The sequence below is a fragment of the Leptonotus elevatus genome, chromosome 14 (assembly GCF_054856555.1).
Source record: "Leptonotus elevatus isolate MCC_2025b chromosome 14, RoL_Lele_1.0, whole genome shotgun sequence".
Taxonomy (NCBI): domain Eukaryota; kingdom Metazoa; phylum Chordata; class Actinopteri; order Syngnathiformes; family Syngnathidae; genus Leptonotus; species Leptonotus elevatus.
The window spans coordinates 15,931,141-15,951,019 of record NC_141252.1 but is presented as its reverse complement, the minus strand read 5'-3'; the positions used below and the strand labels follow the sequence as shown (position 1 = coordinate 15,951,019).

The 19,879-nt window shown below is 39.5% G+C and overlaps 1 protein-coding gene across 2 annotated transcripts in view; it reads right to left on the bottom strand.

Annotated features, from left to right (window-relative positions):
• daam2 (dishevelled associated activator of morphogenesis 2) overlaps positions 1 to 19,112 on the bottom strand; it is a 92,372-nt gene extending 73,260 nt beyond the window's left edge. For both annotated transcript variants that reach the window (XM_086094773.1, XM_086094774.1), the window contains exon 1: positions 18,965 to 19,112. The gene's annotated coding sequence lies outside the window, so the exon portion shown is untranslated. The remainder of the gene's footprint in view (positions 1 to 18,964) is intronic.
• Positions 19,113 to 19,879: the final 767 nt, after the last annotated feature.

Here is a 19,879-nt window from a genome sequence, read left to right as displayed (position 1 = left end):
GTCAGCTGTGTAAAGTCTGCTCTGCTATAGTCAAAAGTAAACTGAGCGCCTGGATGAAAAATTCCAGAAAATCAACACCCACAAGTTGGATGGAGCCAAAATCAATGCATTAATGGTGACTAGTGCAAAATAATGTTGAAAAGTTGAGCAAAAACATGACTGAAATAGGAGGATATTGGACAGAACAGAGTGGCCTCTGTCATGCTTCTTATTTAAAGCTGATTGAAAGCTCAAAGACATGCCAGCTTAAAACTTGGTACTGGGCACAGTGTCCCCTAAACATCACTGCTGGTGCCAACATGGTGAAATTTGATCACAGTATTTGTTTATTTATCATTTCTTTGGGCTTTCTTTTGACCAAACAGCTCTCATTTAAGTATTTTTAGTTAGTGTGTCACAACCAAACTCCAATAGCATAACATTGCAGGTTAAATTTCATACATTACAATTTGGAAATCCATCTCGCAAACGCTTACACAGAAAAACAGCCACAAAGCTAAATATAGTTGTAGTTACTGTGGAGTTTATAGTGACATTCCTGCTGATATTGTGCTGCCTTCATAACTTTTCCTTTTCTTCCTCCTGTACAATTTGCTGCTCAACCGTTCTACATCCAACACAAATACCTGGTTTCATGCAGCATTAACTCAGAGTAAACAGGCATTTATTCTAGTGATTTGTCCTGGCCAGCTCAGACTGGACTGCATTTTTGGTGTTGCAAAAGTGCTGATAGTCTGACTTGTGTTTTTGTCCTTTTGCAGAATGGACAGGTCAGAGGTCAGCCAGCTGCTTGCGCCACAGTGCCCCTGCCGTCTGCCTGGACTTGTGCCAGCTGAATGTTGTCATCTTCTCACTGTGGTCCAACTTTTCCCTAGAGTGACTCATGACATCTTCATGAAAGCCAGTGAGTGTTTGATCTTTTAGGGGCACAAATCTATCACTACATATTCTTTATATTGCTACTCTGGAGATTTAGGGAAACACAGAACTACCTGATACATTATGCACACTTCAAAAATATTTATGCAAATAATCTACAATGTCGGTTATTTTGATTGCACCAACAATTTATATTCCGGAAATTTCATAATCTGGGATAGATGTACAGATCAAGGAATAATCATAATAAAATACCTGGTCACACAGAAAACGTTTTTTCAAAGGGAAGTTGGCTATACTAACAAGGGTCTATTTACCGACAACAACACACATTTTACATACCAAAAGAGGAACTACTTCAAATAATGGAATTCAGGTGAGAACATTGTAAAATGGGAGACCTACTTGCAAATACTAAAGAAAAATTAACTGCTGGTAAAACCAAAATGAGTGGGTCTTGTTCTTTTTCCAGATGCTTCCATTCGAAGATATGTTTTTCATATTCCACTTGCTATTGTAAGTGGCAACAAGGGAACAGCTATCCTCAAAGTGCAACCTCAGCTGTACAGCAGTAACTACATTTCAGTGCTGACATTTATCCCTCCAGTAAAAGAAAACAGCACAAACCACTTGAGGGGATGTCTGGTGACTGGAAAGTGAACCCCGAAAATATTTTAAATTCTCCATCTAGGCCAATCTGTGTGTAAATTGTTTCTTTACAATGCTGTGAATCAAAATAGTTTTACTTCTCTCTATTGCATCTGTCCGTGTATGGTGAAGTAGGAGTCGTACAGTTCTAAACAGTAGTGAAGAAAGGAATACAGTAGTCTTACTCCACTGCTGAACTACTCACTGCTTGCACATGGTATTGGCTGTCACAACTTTGAACATCTGGGAGTCATCTGCCTGGCTATTTAAAATAGGCCCCCTGTGAACAGGTGCAAGACTGCGCTCATGGTCTTGTGACCTTTTCCTTGACTTTTAGTCTGTTGTAATAGGCTATGAACTCTTTGAACCTGATGTTACCATTGAAGACAAAGCAAGCTGTCTGAACGGGCAAGTTTGTATTACCAGAGACTACGAATGTAAGCAATAAAGGCATATTTGCTTTTTTTTTTTTTTTTTTTTTTTTAAACAGGAATGTTTTAAGAAATATTTAATATCATTCTTAAAGAAATGCAATTATTATCTTGTAGGGCTGGGTGGTAATTCAATATCAGTTAGAGCTGTTAGAGCAAAATTAATTAACAAGTAATTAATTATCAACTTAATTGACAACTATTTTAATAATCAAATCATCGTTTTGAGCCATTTTTTTATTTAAAATAGTCCAAATCCTCTGATTTCAATTATATCGATAGATTAAACCATTTAAAAAAATATTCAATTGTGACAGCACTAATATCAGTATGTATCATGATAGACAGGTGATCAATATCAATACAAAATGCAGTCAATAAAATGTTCACTAGAAAAAAATCAAACAGAACAAAACCCCAGACCCCTGCATAGAAGTGCGCCCAGCGAAAGTGTGGCTTAACTTTGTTGAAATAAATGATGAGTCGTCGCAGTACAACTCTTGCAATAAGATTATATTGTGTATACTAACCTGATTAAATAAACACCTCCGGATGGGTATGTGGTGTAGAAAAAAAGGAGTTCTCTTTCTTTGACATGTTAGATCCAGTGTTAACCAGCTCCGACCCTCAGCATCCCACTGAATTAACAATCATGCGAGTAAACAATATTGGACTATGGAAATCATGAGCCCGCTAAAAAGTCCTAAAATGGTTGATCAATTGATCAACTGCAAAGCATGCAGCACTCCAAGAAGATTATTAGTTTGTGAGATTTTTTGATATGCTACTTAACATTGTCTGAAAAACACAGAATGAAGGTTTTTGTAACTGTATTAACGATAAGAAGCATTTAAGGTGCACTTCTGGAGCAGCATGGATGTAGACAACATTGCACATTACAATTAGTGTTGTTTTGATACCGTTTTTTGGCCCCCAATACCGATTCCGATAACCAGCTTTGCAATATCGGCCGATGCCGATACCTATGGGTTTTTTTCTCAACATGAAAAAGCTGTCCTGCTATTGGTTCAGAGCATTCAAGCGCCAATAGGATATGTTAGTGAACATGTCACACATCAGTGAATGTCGTGCATGAGCAAAACACAAGATGCTGCATCCAAAGTCCTATATTAGAATCAGAATTAATGGTATCAGCATGTTACATGTTAGTACACACCAATACCACTGTTTCAATGCAGAATCGGGGCCTCTGCCAATACCAGTATCGGTATCGGAACAACACTAATTACAATGTACACAAAAACAGTATACATTCCTTGAAAATTTGTTTTGCTACCAGATATTTTTAATGGTATTTTTCCTCTTCAATGGAATTGTTTTTCATATTTTAAATAGGTAAAACAAAATCACTAGATCAACTCAATCAAATATGTATATTGTGGTACATTTTTCAGTCATATCATCCAACCTACTAAAGCACATTATGTTTTAAAAGACATTCATGAAATCTTTATATTAACCAGTTTATTTGAAGAAGAGCCCTTTTTTTCTCTCTACAGCCCTACTTTCTTGGGTTAATTTTGCTGACTGTAGTGCTACTCCCATACATTGCTATCTGCATCAGCCCAATAAACCTGCTATGCGTAGGACAACATGGACACAAATCATATACAGCAGTGGTCCCCAACCACCGGGCCGCACAGTTGAAATGTACTTACTGTACTTCGGGTTAATTGATTAGCCGAAGCTTAAAATATTTTATTTTGAAAAGTGACCGGATTCTCTCTGTTTACCACGGACTCTTGACGCATGTCAAGATGCTAATTATCTCAGGCGCTGATGCTACTCAACGAGTAAACAAAATTAGTAAAAAAAGAGACATATTTGAAAAGTTTCTTTGCTACGGAGAAAAAGACCAGTGATGAGACAACACAGGAGCCTGTGACCAAGAAGAAGAAAAAAAGGTGCGTGGACTTACAGCTACAGATGATTCCCACGCATGATGGCCCACTCTGCGGCGAGCGGCTCTTAATTTAGCGTTATGGTGAGTGAGTTACTCATGGACTTTAGATTTGTTCTGTGGTGCTTTATGTTGGCTCATTTAGGAGGGCACTGCTCATAAGGTTACATAAAAATGTGACTTCACATTTATTGTTATATCTACAAAATACCCCAGTTTTTGTGTTGCTCGTATCATTCATAAGCATTACCATAGTGACTTCACCATATTAAAGCGTTGTTGTTACCCTTGTTATGGCGTTTGTGCTGTTAGTACAGGTACATAAAAATACATAGTGGACTTGCGTTTGTTGTTGTAGCCTTTTATTAAATCAGCCGCCAAACAGCCAAGCCCCCTCCCCAACCCACCGGTGCACGAAAGTTGTGGACTTGTATAAACCGGTCCGTGGTGGAAAAAAAGTTGGGGACCACTGGTATACAGAATAATGTTGTAGAAATTAATCCCTAATTTATAAGAATATTTAGCCATTCAACAACAGCAGCCATGGTCTAATTAGATCCTGGCAGATAGTTATCTGTTTCTATGTAGCAAACAATAATCAGTATCACTTTGTTCACTTCATCTAAATCAGAACACTCTAAATACCTTAATGAGCAATTATAGACAAGACCACAAGACTTGACCACACAGCTAGCTTCAAGCAGCCAAAAACACACTCAATCGTTTAACCCAGTGGTTCTCAACCCTGTTCCTCGAGTACCCCTATCCAGCCTGTTTTCCATGTCTCTAACAGCCAACACGGGTGTTTCAAACGATCAGCTAATGAGCAAGCTCTGCATGAAGCCTGATAATAATCCTCAGATGTGTTGGCTGAAGGAGACATAGAAAACAGGCTGGATAAAGGTACTCGAGGACCGGGGTTGAGAAAAACTGGTTTAACCCATCACAATTTAGTCAGACCCACGTGCCTTGGGTTCCCACTTCCCACCAGCCACAAGGACTGTGTGCAGCTGCCTCACATATGGCGAGCAGGCTCAGACATATTATTAATCTTCATTCAACTTTAATCTGGACATGATTTAATGAGCAAAGTGTGTAGAGATTCAACATAAAATGTCACTGAATAACAGTTTGATCTTTTTCCTCTTCCGGAGGTAAAATGCATACTCTATTTGGTTAAGGTTAGGTGATTGACTTGGTCAGCCTAATGAAGTCCTTTGTTGTGCTGGCACTGTGTTTAGGATCATTATCTTGTTGAATGATAAGGCTTCTCCTGATTAGTTTAGATGCATTTTTCTGTAAATTGATGGGCAAAATTGTTTGGTAGACTTCAGAATTCATTCTGCTGCTGCCATCGTGAGTTACATCATCCATAAAGGCTGGCGAGCCTGTTCCAAAAGTAGCCATGCAAGCCCATAACATGACATTCTTTTTTCATACTCTCAGTGCATTTTGGTCTATATCAACCCAGTTGAGTGAGCATCGATGTTCACTTCTTTTCAAAGTGCATTGTAGGTAATTTTGAGTGCCCTACATGTTCGCTTGCTAGTCATTCGGACACACTAACAAAATTGCATGACCCCCTAGTAGGGTCCTAAAAAAAAAAAAATGATCAGGACACCCCCTCAACCTGTACCGTCAAATTTACTTTTTTTTATTTATTTTTTTTACACAGGCCTTTGTCTCAGAGATGAAATTTTCCAGTCAAAATCCACTTCAGTCACGCAGCTCTTGTTCTGGCAACAAACAGCTGGTTTTAACAAAACAGTGGAATAAATCCACTGCTTGCTAGCTGCCAGTTTCTAAAATGCTAGACAGTCAGAGGAAGCAATCAGACCACATTAGAGCATTTAGATTTTTAGGAACCCACAAGAGTAGTAGTTAATACTATTAGTTGATTCAACGTGAAAGTACACCAAATCAAAGTTAAAAGCAGAGATAAGACTAATGTATGTCACTGTTGTTTTTATAGTTTGTACATCAAAATTAAGAACTAGCACCCTTCCTCACACACATTTCCAGTAAGGGAGGCAACGGTAAGATCTCTATTGAGTTTAAGAACACTACTCATTACAGCCCATCTTAGCATTTCAAATATAGGTTCACCATTGTAGTCCTTAAAATTGGAGGAAATAAGAAAAAAAAGACCACTAAAACACAAATCTGGGATAATCACATCCAATGTAGCTGCATACAATCAACGCACATTGTTCCAATTCCATGCCATTTAAATTAAATGCTCAGGTTGTGCCTACAATTGTTGTCCCATTTCATGGTGCAACAAAATTGTGGGTCATAACACTATTGTTTTTTCCATCCTGGTTTCCTTCCTCTTGCTTTGTAAGTCTGACACTGTTCCACTTACAGGACAATAGGGTTGAAAAAAGTGAGAGTTGTCATGATAATGATCATAAAAGTCAACGCAGCTGCACTTTGTGAGGTAGAGAACTTCCTTTAAGACATTTTACCATTAATACAAGTTAGCAGCTATTTTCATAGTCATGATCAATCATTACCTCAAGGGTGGAAGGAGGTAGGTGCAAGTCAGTAACGGGAAATCGGGAATAAAACGATCCATCAACAGCAATAGAAGAACTTTCCTCAAGGGCGGCAAGACGGCTTACCAAGATGAACTTCAATCTATTTTCACTGGATAAAATGTTTGAACAAGCAGACCCAACTAGGCTGGAGAGATGCATGCGGTGTCAATTAGAAGCAAGGCATTGCGTTAAAACGCCACTGAGTAGCAGATTTATGATCAGTGTCTGCTTTAATACTTAGAACTCTGTCAACATCACTTCAATTGCATGTGTACACACTTGGTAAGCATGAACAAATGGATCGCAGCAGGAGCTTTTCCTTCCATTCTGTTGCATGGGCCAGGGCAAGAATTTGGATGGAATTATAGGAAACAACAGCATACTGAGTGTTGCATGCTTAAATGTATTTGTTTAGTAATGTGAACATAAAGTCCACTTTCCTGAGTTTATGCTCTGTAACCTGTCGCCAAGGCAACCTGGGATGAAATCCAGTTCCAACACGTGTGGTGCTAAACCAACAAACGTAAAAAAAAATAATAAAACCAATTTGTAAATCTGTTTTTCTACAACAAATGTGGCACACAAAATACTAAAATTGTGAAAATTTGTATTGTGCTTTTCTCTCATCTAGTTTTCCTTCTACTTGTAATGCATATCATCCACTATCAAGGAAGAAGCTTATTGGTGTTAAAGCAAATGATTGTCTTTTAATTGACTTAAACGGATGTGCAACTCATTCCACTCAAGTGGACAATCTTGTTTAATTCTCATTGACTAATAGGATTTTAAACCTTGGATGGATTGCAAGTCCTACTTTGATAGCTCTCCCTCAGATTGTTGGCCTCAATTAACCACGTTGATCCACCTTCAATATATATATTTTTAAATTCCGTTCAATATTCCTTTCTTATTTAAGATTTAAGAATAATGTTTACTATAGCTAGGTCACTGGCACTGGTTAGTGCAGTGGATCTACGGGGGCGTGTTTTATCAGTTGACAAAGCTGCAGTCTTAATACATCTGAGCCGCCCCCCTTCACTTACATGAACTCAAATACACGTGGTCAAGGGCACATATCCATTCCGGTCACATCCCTGCCACTGCACTGACCCTCATCCGTTTCGGCTTTCTCCAACAATCCAAATATCTTTCAGTCTGCTCATGCAACATGGCACCGCTAATCCATGCAGCTGCCACACAATGCGAAGGTATTTGGTTGGGACTGGCTTTAAAAAACATTTAGCCATCTCGATGGCTCACAGCTTGAGGAAACTATTTAGGTTCAAATACTGTATGGAAGGGGCAGATTGAAAGAGAGGAAGATAGACCAAAAGTGACCCAAATAAATAAGCCACTTGGAGCTTTGATGCTTGCACTGAGTCAGATGGTTTGGCACACAGCGTTGTAGCCCATGGGTTAGTCATCTCTCTATCATTCCATTGTTGGCAGAATGGACCTTTCATCACACATGCCGAGCTTGTCCTTTTAGCTACACTGGCAGTGAGAAAATTCTAGATTACGTCAAACAGAATTAGGAAAGGCAACATGACAAGCACTGCGAGCGCCACAGAACAGAGGCGCTGTTATCCACGAAAACAAACACAATTAGTTTCAGTTTTTGTGCTTGATATAAAAAGGACCTGTAATCCTTCTTGACCCTTTATGGATAGAGATAAAGAAAATGGCCAAAAAGAGCCTGTATTCTCTCTGGTTGCCAAGACAAGACATGGTTGAGTCATTTCTGTGCACTCCACTTGCAACTGGTGTTTGTTTACCTCCACACTTACTGAATTGGCCATAGCAAAAAGTTTCCTTGTTTTTACGATTTGAAGAACAGGGAGGAAAACAACAACAACATAAATCAGACTGACTCATTTATAATGCAAAGCGTGGATTCGGAGTAACTTTTGGGGACATTGCCAAGGGTCACCTGATGTCCATATTCAAAATCTAACAGTGACAGTGTGTACATTATAGGAGGATGTCAACCGTTTTAACTGGCTTCCTTGCTCCCACTTTCATCTTTGCCATCTGCAAAAGCTTGTGAATAGAAACAGGACTTAAAATTTGAGGTTGATCAAAGAGGGACGATGAGCTCAGTGCCAACAAGCAGTGAAAGTATTGGAAGCAACAGTTATAGGCTTTATTTTGCCCAAAAAGAGTAAGAGAATTGCCTTGTGGTGCACTTAGGGATGATGAAGAACACCAACAGATGCTAAAGCTGGCAAATGGTGCGTTATAATTTTGTACAAATAAACACCTTGCTTTTCAACAGTCCATTTGAAGTGAGCCTGTGTGAGATCAATCTGCCTCTCCAAAGGGATAACAGCAAAATAACCCATTTTAGTAAGGCTCTCTAGAGACAGGCTTCTATTCATAAGGCCTGTGAATGCTTTAGCTGTTTCCAACCACGCGGTCCTTCACTTGGTCAAAAGGCGTTCTTGGGGGAAGAAGAAAAAAAAAGTACTAGTGATGAAGGATCCATGGCTCAGGTCCACCATTCAGATCTATGTTCATCTGTTTTGCTACTCGATAGCCAAAAGACAGACCCGTTTGTCATCATTTTTGAGATCCCCACCTGTGTTCACTCATCCATCTCATTGCACAAACACAATGAGATGACAGTTAACGCTAATGACGCATTGTGTTTTGGGCGATAGCCAATAGAAGACTAGAAGGCAGGATTTTTACTCTACTTGAGAGCTATAAACTGCATATTACATGATTTGAAAGTACAGCAATGTTTGAATCAAGCGTAAAGCGTTACTGTTTTAAAATGGTTCCAATCTAATTTAAAAAAAAAACGTTGTTAATGAATAACAACCTGAGCAAACTAGGTGCATCTACTCATTAAATCTCATTGAGGTTTTCAACTTTGACCATGTGACCTATAGGCCATGTGCTTGTTGATTTAGCATACATGCATAAGGACTGTACATTGTGGACAGGTATGAAAAAACACTATTTTACAGGAATCCCATCAAAACCGCAAATGTGAAAAGGGAATCAAATCTATACAAATGAATTAACTGGAATATACCAACCCACAAGCTTAGTTTAAATACTAGCAGCATAGATGGCACAGAAAACATGTCTCATTTACGCAACTGCATTTTACTTTCAGATTCCATACCCAGCTTTAGAGGAAAGACTTGCTCTGCACAGATAGTCAAAAAAAAAAAAACAGCAATGTGGCATATTCCCGAATGCTATGTCACAGTAACACCCATGTCTGAATTTTAATCTCTATCTGATGTGATTAATTGGAGTGGATTCTGGGGAGTGTTATTTTTTTGTGTCAACTTAAGAACTTGTATCACATTGCTCAGACATCTAAATAACCTACTTCTAAAAAGATAAACTGCATTTTTCAATGTGGAAGTGAAAGTTGTTGGTAAATGGTTACTTCATTTAAATAACGCTTTTCCACCTTACAAGGCCCTCAAAGCGCTTTGCTTGGACTCAAAAGAGGAATTCTGCCACTTGTGCTACCACTAGGGGTTGCTAGGAGAAGGGTCCCAGAGCAGTGATGGGGCTCAGTCTCTGTGAGCCAAAGGGGCCTCTCGGGAAAAGACGGTCCAGAGAGCGGGGGACTCTCACGAATGTCTGGAAATTTTCCCACAATCAAACACAAACAGATTCACGCAGGGCAGCAGAAAGGACCAAGGAAACAGAAAGGAAGTGAGTGTGGAATGAGGAAGATCTGACAGTTACAATAACAGGGGCCAAACAACTTCATGCACAGTCATACTGCTTGTCATCATGCTTCATGTGCTAACACTGTTATGGAGATGAACTGTGTAAAAATTACTGTAATGTAATGTATGGTACGTACTGCATTATTGGCTCAGAAAAATAAATTGGTGGAACACTAAAATTAAAAAGTAAAACATACAGTAACTTCTTTGGGCTGGTGCTTCGTCGACACTAAAAGACACAACCACAGTGATTGTGGGTAAAATGCATCAGCAACTTGTTTTTTGCCAAAATATCTCAATAACTGAGGATGTCAGTTGCCAGGTATCAGATGATATCGATACTACGCCTCCATGAATGAAAAAGACTGTGGATCAATCATCAATTGAGAATACAGGCTATATGATATGAGTATATAAAAGCACAAGTCAAAAGAGGAAAGGAAATGATTAAGTGTGTCAATTATGAAGGGGCGTGAAGGAGGACCATCCTTTCTCCATTTTGACTGCTGTCCTAAAGAGATTACATCTTGAGAGAAAATTTGATATGCATGCCTTGTTTCCAGTGGTTCAACGAAACTCTTCAAACTTCCTTTTATAGAAGTAAAACCCCCCATGCTGGATATTATAAATAAGAAGCAGGAATGCAGAAAGACAAGAAATAAACATCCATGCTGGTCTGTTATCTACACCCAGCTGTGCAGTTTAGAAGACAATCTTTCAGGCTGATGTCATACAGCCACACAGTGTTAGTGTTAAAATAGGTTTCCTATAATTTGACACAGAGCAACGCCACTAAATGTGGACCTTGAGTTCTAGGCCACATAACATTAACTAAAATAGTTATCAGGCGCCAATTAATGCTGAATGCATGGTCCTGAAAGTATCAGTTGCTCAATCGTTAACTTTCTAAGTGAAAAAACAAGACTGAGCTTTGCTATTCAGGAAAGGTTCACCTTGAAACCAGGTTGTAATTTGATGTTAAAAACATCAAACAGGAATATATATTTGTTTTAATCTTAAAATATTATTGCTTTGGGTTGACCCTAAAATAAAATAATTTTCTAATCTGGAAAGGATTGAAGAGCACAAATCCGATGCCAGGTCCAACTTTAAAAGCTCAGTTCAGTGGCACACTGAATTTGAGATGTGTAGGTGAAGGGGAACCAGTTGGCAAGAGAACACTGTGGGGTTGACGTTATGGAGTTTTGATAAACTATTCCATATGTGCTCCAGATCCCAAGTGAAAGAGCTGCTTTGTGCTCAGTAAAGTATCAAGCGCACATGTCCCAAATGGAGCCCCACAATCACCATCACCACTCAATCCTTCCCCTTGCTTCTACTGACAGAACCAATGTGTTGCTTTCTCTGTAGCTCGGGGTATTATTAGCTCAGTATAGGGAGGCTTGAGGTCTATGATTGGATGCTCTGGTCTAAACCCTCATCCTGTAGCCTATCGATGTAATTTACCGGTGACTGGATAGACATACGGGACCTCAACAACACCTGTAATTTGAGGGTTGCGGTGGATGAAAAGATGTGTCAAGCGAACCAAGGCTTGCAACAAGGACGGAAACGCAAGTACACACAGTACACAGAGAGTCGTCACACAATTTAAAGTGTCCAGTGGTACACTAATTATGATGTGACTATTGTGCAAATGGTGCGAGTCCTTGAGCACTTTAAATGTCCAGTACTGTGGAACAGTGATCAGCAACAGTTATGCAAATACACACAGTGCTGAAACTACAATAATGAATATGGTAATATGCCACACAGTGATATGCAAAACGGGGGGTGGGGGTGGCAAAATATTACTATGGAATTATGAGTCGACAGTTTAGGGAGTCAAGTTAATGGCAAGAGGGAAGAAGCTTTTGGAACGTCTGCTGGTTTTAGTGTGCATAGTCCGATAATGCCTAACTTAGGGAAGGAGCTGGAAAAAGTGGTATGGTGACCGGATGAAGAGATATCATCACTACAGTCTTGAACGTGTTCAGGTCCAAGTTGTGTTGGCTGCACCAGAGCACCAGACACTCCACTTTCTGTTAATATAATGCAGACGATTGTGGTGTCATCTGCAAACTTTAGTGTGCAGTCATTTGTGCAGAGGGAGAAGATCAGCGGGGAGAGGACTCATCCTTGAGAGGCCTCTGTGCTGATGTCCCCACCAGCTTCAACTGCTGTGTCCTGCCCGTCAGGAAGCTGTAGATCCAATGGCAGATGGCAGGAGAGACACTGAGCTGGAGGCGCTTGAAGGACTTCAGGGATTATTAGGTGAGCACCTGCTTGTAATGTGTTTAATGATTGAGGATCTAATCCTTAATGCAAAATGCAACATTTTCTGCTGCTACAAAGTCCCATGCTATGGAGTCAGAACAAAGCCTGGTGAAACCAAGAACTTATATTGCATGGTGGTAACATGCAAATCAAATCAGTGAGTTCATGCTGTACTCACTAATGTGCAAAGGCCTAGCTAACATTGAAACATTATGAATGACATTTTTTTTTAACTTCACAGCTGGTTAATCCACATTCTCATCTAATGCCAAGAGGTATTTTCACTATCAGTCATTCCTGCTATGCAGCGCTTCCTCTCAAACTCAGGTGTGTCCTAGCAGAGAACAACTTTACCACTGTCTAGAAGAAACAGACCAGAACCTATTCCAGCCCCCCATCAACAAGACATGCTGAGTGATATCTCCTGGTCAAGCCAGATAGAAACATTAATTGGATAATCAAGAACATTTTATGGGAGAAGTTCATTTGTGAAGGAGTCTTCAGGGTGCCAAAAAAAAAAGTCGAGCAACGTCTCCTAAAGTTGATTTCGCTGCAGGAAACTCTGCAGGAAGGTGTGAGCACAACAAGGCTCTCACACCTTTTGAAGCATGGCCTGGTCTCAAGAAGGGCAGTAAACTAACAGTAAAATGTTATGTAAATGTTAATGGGCATATATCCTGTTGCCCTCCTGTTGCCTGCATCCACTATTGCTGTGAAACGTTGCAAATTTCCCAATTGTGGGACTACTAAAAAGTTATCTTAAGGAAGCCACTTCCATCCAAGGAAGGTGAACAGTAAAACAATAAAAATAAATAAAAAATACATAATGTGGCAGAATGAAAGTAGAATGTTGAGGTTTGGAGCCCGCCAGTCAATAAATCTAACTTTTTCAAGCATGATGGAGTCCTTTGTCATTAGGCAAATGTGACAACTATAAGTGGCTTAGGGAACAAAACAACATGTTTGGTCATGGCTGTGGCATCTTCATAACTGAAGTCGGAATATTTTCCCTCTTATCAACAATATAAAACTTTGATTCATAACAAGATGGTACACACAATAAATCATGTTAATCAATCAAAGTTAGTGTAAGAGCCATTTCTGTTACTTGTTTATTTGTTAAACCTGCCACCAATAGGGGGAGCAGTGGTACCCATTTGCCCTGGCCCGAGACTACGTAATCAATGGGATGATGAGTCTCAGGTGTAACCAGTGGGAGAAGCAAACCGTTTTGGATCGTGATTGTGTTGTGTCTGGTCATTATGGAATCATGTTTTCTGTCCAAGTGGAAACAAATTTGAACTTACTCTAAGTTAATAAATCATCATTGTAAAGTCGAAACTGGAATGAATCTTCGCCATTGAACCCCACGTTAACACAACCCACAGGTAACCATGATTGGCAAGAGGGTCACGACAGTTAGGCTAAGTGCTAAAAATAGATAATGGTAGAATACAATGGATACTTACAACCTATTTAGTTGAAACCTCGATTTTCAGACAGTGAAGTATTTATTAGTAGTTGAACTGTGTACTTGACTTATTCTAATATTTTCATTTTCAAAAATGAAACACTTTATAATTTTTTTATGGCGCTCTGCACTGCCTGACAGCTGGGAGAGAATGAACAGGTTATGTTACAGTAGGACATAATTGATGTACTCCTCTTCAGATATTTGAAAGTGCAAATGCACGTTAAGGGAATGTACTTCATGGAGCCAGAAATATGGTTGCCTCATGCTACAAAAAGAAAACTGAGGACCATCCAGTTGCTATTTTTTGTATGTACTCATAAAGTTAAAGTAAGGATATTAGGGGTTACATTTGGACAGGAGGTCATAAACACCACCTATGACTAAGGGCTGGGAGGATCACTTTTAACAGACACAACATGTGGTGTCTGGAATAAGATTATGCCTTAACAGCTAATTACTACCAGACTTCTTTCTTAAACCCTGTGCCAGGAACTGCAGTAAGCATGCAAGCAGCCTGCATTGCCACCACAGGGGAAGAGCAGACTGAAACAGTGATTACTGTATTAGCAAGAGGTTGTAGACATGTACCGTGACTAACAATGCAAGTTAATGACATGGGGATTCTTGATCATTAGAATCTGTAAGAGACAAGTCACATTTTACCTACATTGCCACATTTGCTATGATCTCACATGCAACCAGCAACTTGTCATTATATTCAAGTATTTTTCCAGAGCCAATTTTTCCAATTACCAGAAGTGCCCATCTCTGTATTTTTCATGGCAAACCTAAATTGTGTGATCACATCTTTAAGCAAAATGCCTTCTCTGCACAACAATTAGATTACACTTTAATGGCCAGATGGGTAGTCACAAAAACGAAAAGCTAGAGTGGAGAGTAGAAATAAGAAAACCTCAGCCCACCCACATAATACATATACATTTTGGTTTTGTTCAATGTAGTTCGGTTTTTGTTTACATTGTTACAATTTGGGAAGTTCAAGAACCGATACCAGCCTTATTTTAAGGTATCTGTACTCACGACGGTGGCTGATAACCCTCCTGTGGCCGTTTTATGATCACAAACTAGAAATTACCGTAGAAGAAAATTGACATTAATGTCACACATTTTTATGGACAAAATGCTATATTGGGATATATTGGTCTTTCTTTGAAATTATTGGTCATTGTTTTGGGGGGAAATTTTATCTATTAGTGGTTTTGGTATTTGGTGTCGGTGATTACTAATGTGTTGAGTAATCGTACTGGTATCTGTCTGGAAAACATTGGTATCAAACATGTTCAACACAATGTTGTTGAATGGTTGACGAAGGACTGTCATTGTCTTCATAACAATGGAACATAACCCTAGATTAATCATAATAATAATAATAATAATAATAATAATAACAGAAATGTATGCTTGATGACAGGTTACATGAGGTCTTGCTGTTATAATGTAGCTGTATTTGATTTGTAGCTATAACCGCCACACCTACAAAGTACACCCCATGCAGGAAACACATGCCTAATCAGGATTTACTTATCCAAACAGAGCCATAGAAAATTGAATTAAACTGGACTCCTCAGTGGCAACCTTGTTTATACTACACTACTGTGACCCTTCCTTTACTGGAGCATAGAACTGATTGATGGGGGATGAAGAATCATCACTTGTGTATGACATCAGGGGGAACCGTGATGTTTTCTCAACATTGTTTATCATCTTTTTGTAATAAACAACCATATGTCAAGGAAAGTATGGCAACAATACAATGGTAATTTGTCCACCACCATTTTCTTGTTCCTTTAAGAATCATCAACAGATTACACTGTGTCGCGCTGGTTTGAACTTGCCTGTCGACAAACACCATGCTGAAGTGAACTGCACCACTTTGCATAAACATGACTGAACAATGAGCCTGCACCACCCCTCCCTGCCCTGTGGCAGAACAGCTTATACTGGGCACACACCAGTGTCAAGTGCAGCCTGCTTGATTATCTGCTAATGTATGCCACCATGTCGCCTGGGCAAGCTTCAAAGGCATCTTTCCACCTCCAGTAAAGTGCACACAACCCAATTCTCCATATCCTCCTCAGTCAGCAAGGGTACAGCCAGAAGCAGCCCACGTCAGCCAAGGGGCTTTGTTACTCTTGGACCAGACCTATTTTTCTTTCTTCCTAAACTTCGGAAACGCACAGGTAGCTGGATGAGGATTGCGCTTGCTAATCAAAACATTGGAACTAAAAATACTCCTGCCAAACTGCTGAAACAGCTGCTCGAGACGAACTGGAAGGCAAATTCCATTTCATATGTATGATTTTACAGTTTTACAGTTTCAAATGATTCATGTGGCTTACATGTGAAAATTAACAGATCTCGTTAGACAACCTTGATATTCATTCCAAAAGCCTCTTCTTCCAAAAGAGATTTGTCAGTGGATATACACAAAGATGTAACATTTTCCGTTTTCTTTTAATATTGTGGTGTTTTAAAAATGAGTACACACCTAGAAATGTCTAGAGAAGCTAAATTTTAGATTTAAAGAGAAAGTAATTCACAAGCATTCAAGTGAGTCTAATCATTATTTAAAATTCAGAAAACTTTTGTGTTCACTGAAAATTTTAACAAAAACGGTTTGTACTCAACATAATGTTGATCCATAGGGTGGAATGTGGCAGATGCTAACTGCAAAGCTGTGTGGGTGAGGAGGAGGAGGAAGAAGAGGAGGAGGGGACAACTGCGCGCTTGGCATGGCGCACTGCTTGTAAAGCCTGGTCAGCTGAGCAAGAGACACATTGCCGCATCACTGCCAGATGTTCAGTGGGATTAAATGGCTCAATACCTCCCCATCCTCTTTGACTTACAGACTGAGTTTTAAGAGCTATGGAGGCCTGCAAGTAAGTAAACAGCCACCGTAGATATAGTATCATGAACAAAGCATGTTATTTTTAGAAACAAGCAATAACACTGGCGGGCTCATAAACACATGTTAGAAATTACTTCTACTGATTTTCTGTGAAGAAATAAAGAAACACCCGGTTTACATTTACTGGTCACAACAATAGGGACACCTGCACAATTGAACAATCCAAAATAGAAGCCAACAAAGAGAGCAATTTATACTACTCACTTAGTTACTAGTCAACAACATATTTGTTATTGATCACTGACAAGAGTAGTGGTTCATTCACCTAACTTTTTCGCAGGCAGCATGCATTCACTTCCCACTGATGTTGCGACTGCGAGTATGAATGGTTCCGTCTCTATTCATACAGTATGTGTCCTGTGATTGACTGGCGACCAATCCAGGATGTAGTCTGCCTTTTGGCCAGTCAGCTAGGATAGGCTCAGCTCCCCGCAGCCCAAACAGAAAAAGTGATACAGAAATTGGATGGACAGTTGTTTTATTGTAGTGCATCTCCATCTCTACGGTATTGTGGTTACTGCATTAACATATCGCTTACCCTTATTAGAAAAATAGAGTCTAAAGAACCTAGAGATCAGTAGGCACATTATTTGTGCAAACATATTTTTGATATGGCTCTGATGTCAAGTGTTCCTAATGCTATGGACAGTTGGAGTATTAGACAGTACATACACTAAGATAAATTGAAATGCTACAATAAGATTTTAGAAGATAATTTTAACCACATCCAACCATTTCCTATACTGCGTATCCTCACATGGGTAAACTGGCTTGCGATACGGGGTACGCATCGCAGGGCACATATAACAACCAACCAGTCACACCTATGGAACATCTAGTGCCTTCAATTAACCTAAGAAGCATGTTTTTGGAATGTGGGAGGAAGCAGAGTAGAATAGAAAACCCACACAAGCATGGGGAGAACATGCAAACTCGACACAGGGTGGCTAGGACTAAGATTGGAACCCCAAAATCTCAGAACTGTGATGCAAACGTGGGCTCCACTTTGCCCACTGTGCTGCCATTATTTTACAGGATTTTGGGCAGGCAACCCAGACGATTGCCTGGACGAGGGCCCCCAGAAACATGTTTGTTAAGTTGCAGACTAACTAATAAACTAGTTGAGCTATAACAATAACGGCTTGAAATTGTTCACACAAAACATTGTTGTCCAGTGATGCCAACCTGATTTCTGTCAGCTTGCTCTGTCCAAATAGTTACTAAATTGGGTTATACATCTCTTTGATTTTTCTGGTACAGGCTAAATATAGCATCAAACAAAACAATAACAGCATTGAAAATAACGTGAAGCATTTAAATGTTTGTGGATCACCCAAGCTGACAAAATAGAATAAGATGTTTGTAGTTATGTGCTCTTTTATGTCAGTCATTTGACACAAAGAAAGACATCTTTGCTCCTATTCATAGTCCATCTTTTTTTTCTCTAGAAACGGCCTGCTCAGTATAGATTGCATTTATTCAAACAAAGAGACAGTATTTTAAGCGTTAGTAATTTGTGTTTGTATATCCTCCGAAGACGTGATATGAATCCCCTGAATCAAACTTCACTCGAACTACACTCACTGCTGTACATTTCTGCCATGATGATTGTGATTAAGGGTGTAGAGCGCCCTCTATGGGTACTCGGCCGAACCAGCGTCAATTTAGACATTTGAGTAGTCCGTAGACAAAATACAAATACAATACATTGAGCATCCATGTAAGGAAGCTCTTTGGCATTTTAGCACATATAGGAGAAGACTATAATGTCACGGTGACTAATAACAATCAAGTGTATATAGAACATCTCACTGCTCAGACCTGGCGTTTTTTTTTAACGGCCGGTGCTCGAAGCGAGCTAACGTTGGCATCCTTTTCACAAGCTTCAAAGAGATGTCGCGTAACAACATCCATAATGCTCACATTTTCATTTTTCAACAACACAAATGCGGTGTGAACGAGGTTTGACAATATAAAAACACTGTCAAACGATGTTTTACTTGCGAGGATGCCCTCAAACGTGTGCCACCTCCACGCCGACTGCAGCCTCGATGCTACCGTACCTCCCCGGCTGAGGAAGGCACAGCCCGGGGGGGTGACAGCACCATCACAACCCGATCACTTCACGCTCGTTCAGCAGGTAAAATGAAATAAAATCAGTGCTTACCGCCTCGGTTATTTTTGGAGAAACCAGGTTCTACTCGGCAATAATGATAATAATCCGTTAATGCTGTCACCGGATAAATGTAGTGTGGGACAGTGGCGGCGACGTCCTGCCTCGAATGAGCTGCTCATTCAGCTGAATGATAGTGAAGTGCAGAGGGACTGTCAAGTCGGTCAAAACAGCAGCACCACGCCTCCCTTCTTAAAGCTACGGCGCTCTGTACGCTTGTGCGTGTGTGCGTGCGTGAGAAATTTGTTTCGGTTTCAAATGTGCAAATCGATAATCTGCTGTGCATTAAATTAAACCTTTTATTTTGTGTTTTACATTTGGCCACATTTAATGGTGTGACAAGCAAACCTAACTGCGCCTAACTCAAATAAAAAATGTTAGCTCTATTTTCCCTAGGCCAAAGCAATGAATTTAGATTTTTTTTTAAAAGAAATAATTAAATATTCAAAAAAATGTCAGCATCCAAAATTTTAAGTGGAAGAGAGATTAAAGGTAGACGAAAAAGTCAAAAGGGTTACCATAAAATGCCCATGAAATTGCCAAAGAGAATTTGAAAAATACATTTGGCAGAAAAGAAAACGTTCAAAAAGTAACCACATGTCAAAAGAAGAAAGGCAGAAAATTACCATAAAATGCCCCCCCCCCCACATGTCAAAAGAAGAAAGGCAGAAAATTACCATAAAATGCCCCCCCCCCCCCCAAAAGTCGGAAAGATTATTTTTTTTAAAGGCAGGAAAGAAAATGTTCAAAAAGTAACTATAAAATGTCCAAAAATTAAAGAAATCCCATAAATTACTGTAAAATGCACATAAATCGCCATTCTTTTGCTATTCTTGGAACAGGACAAATGGGCTACTTGTAATAAAAATTTACAGGAAGATGTATAGGAGAAATGACAAGACAGATGAA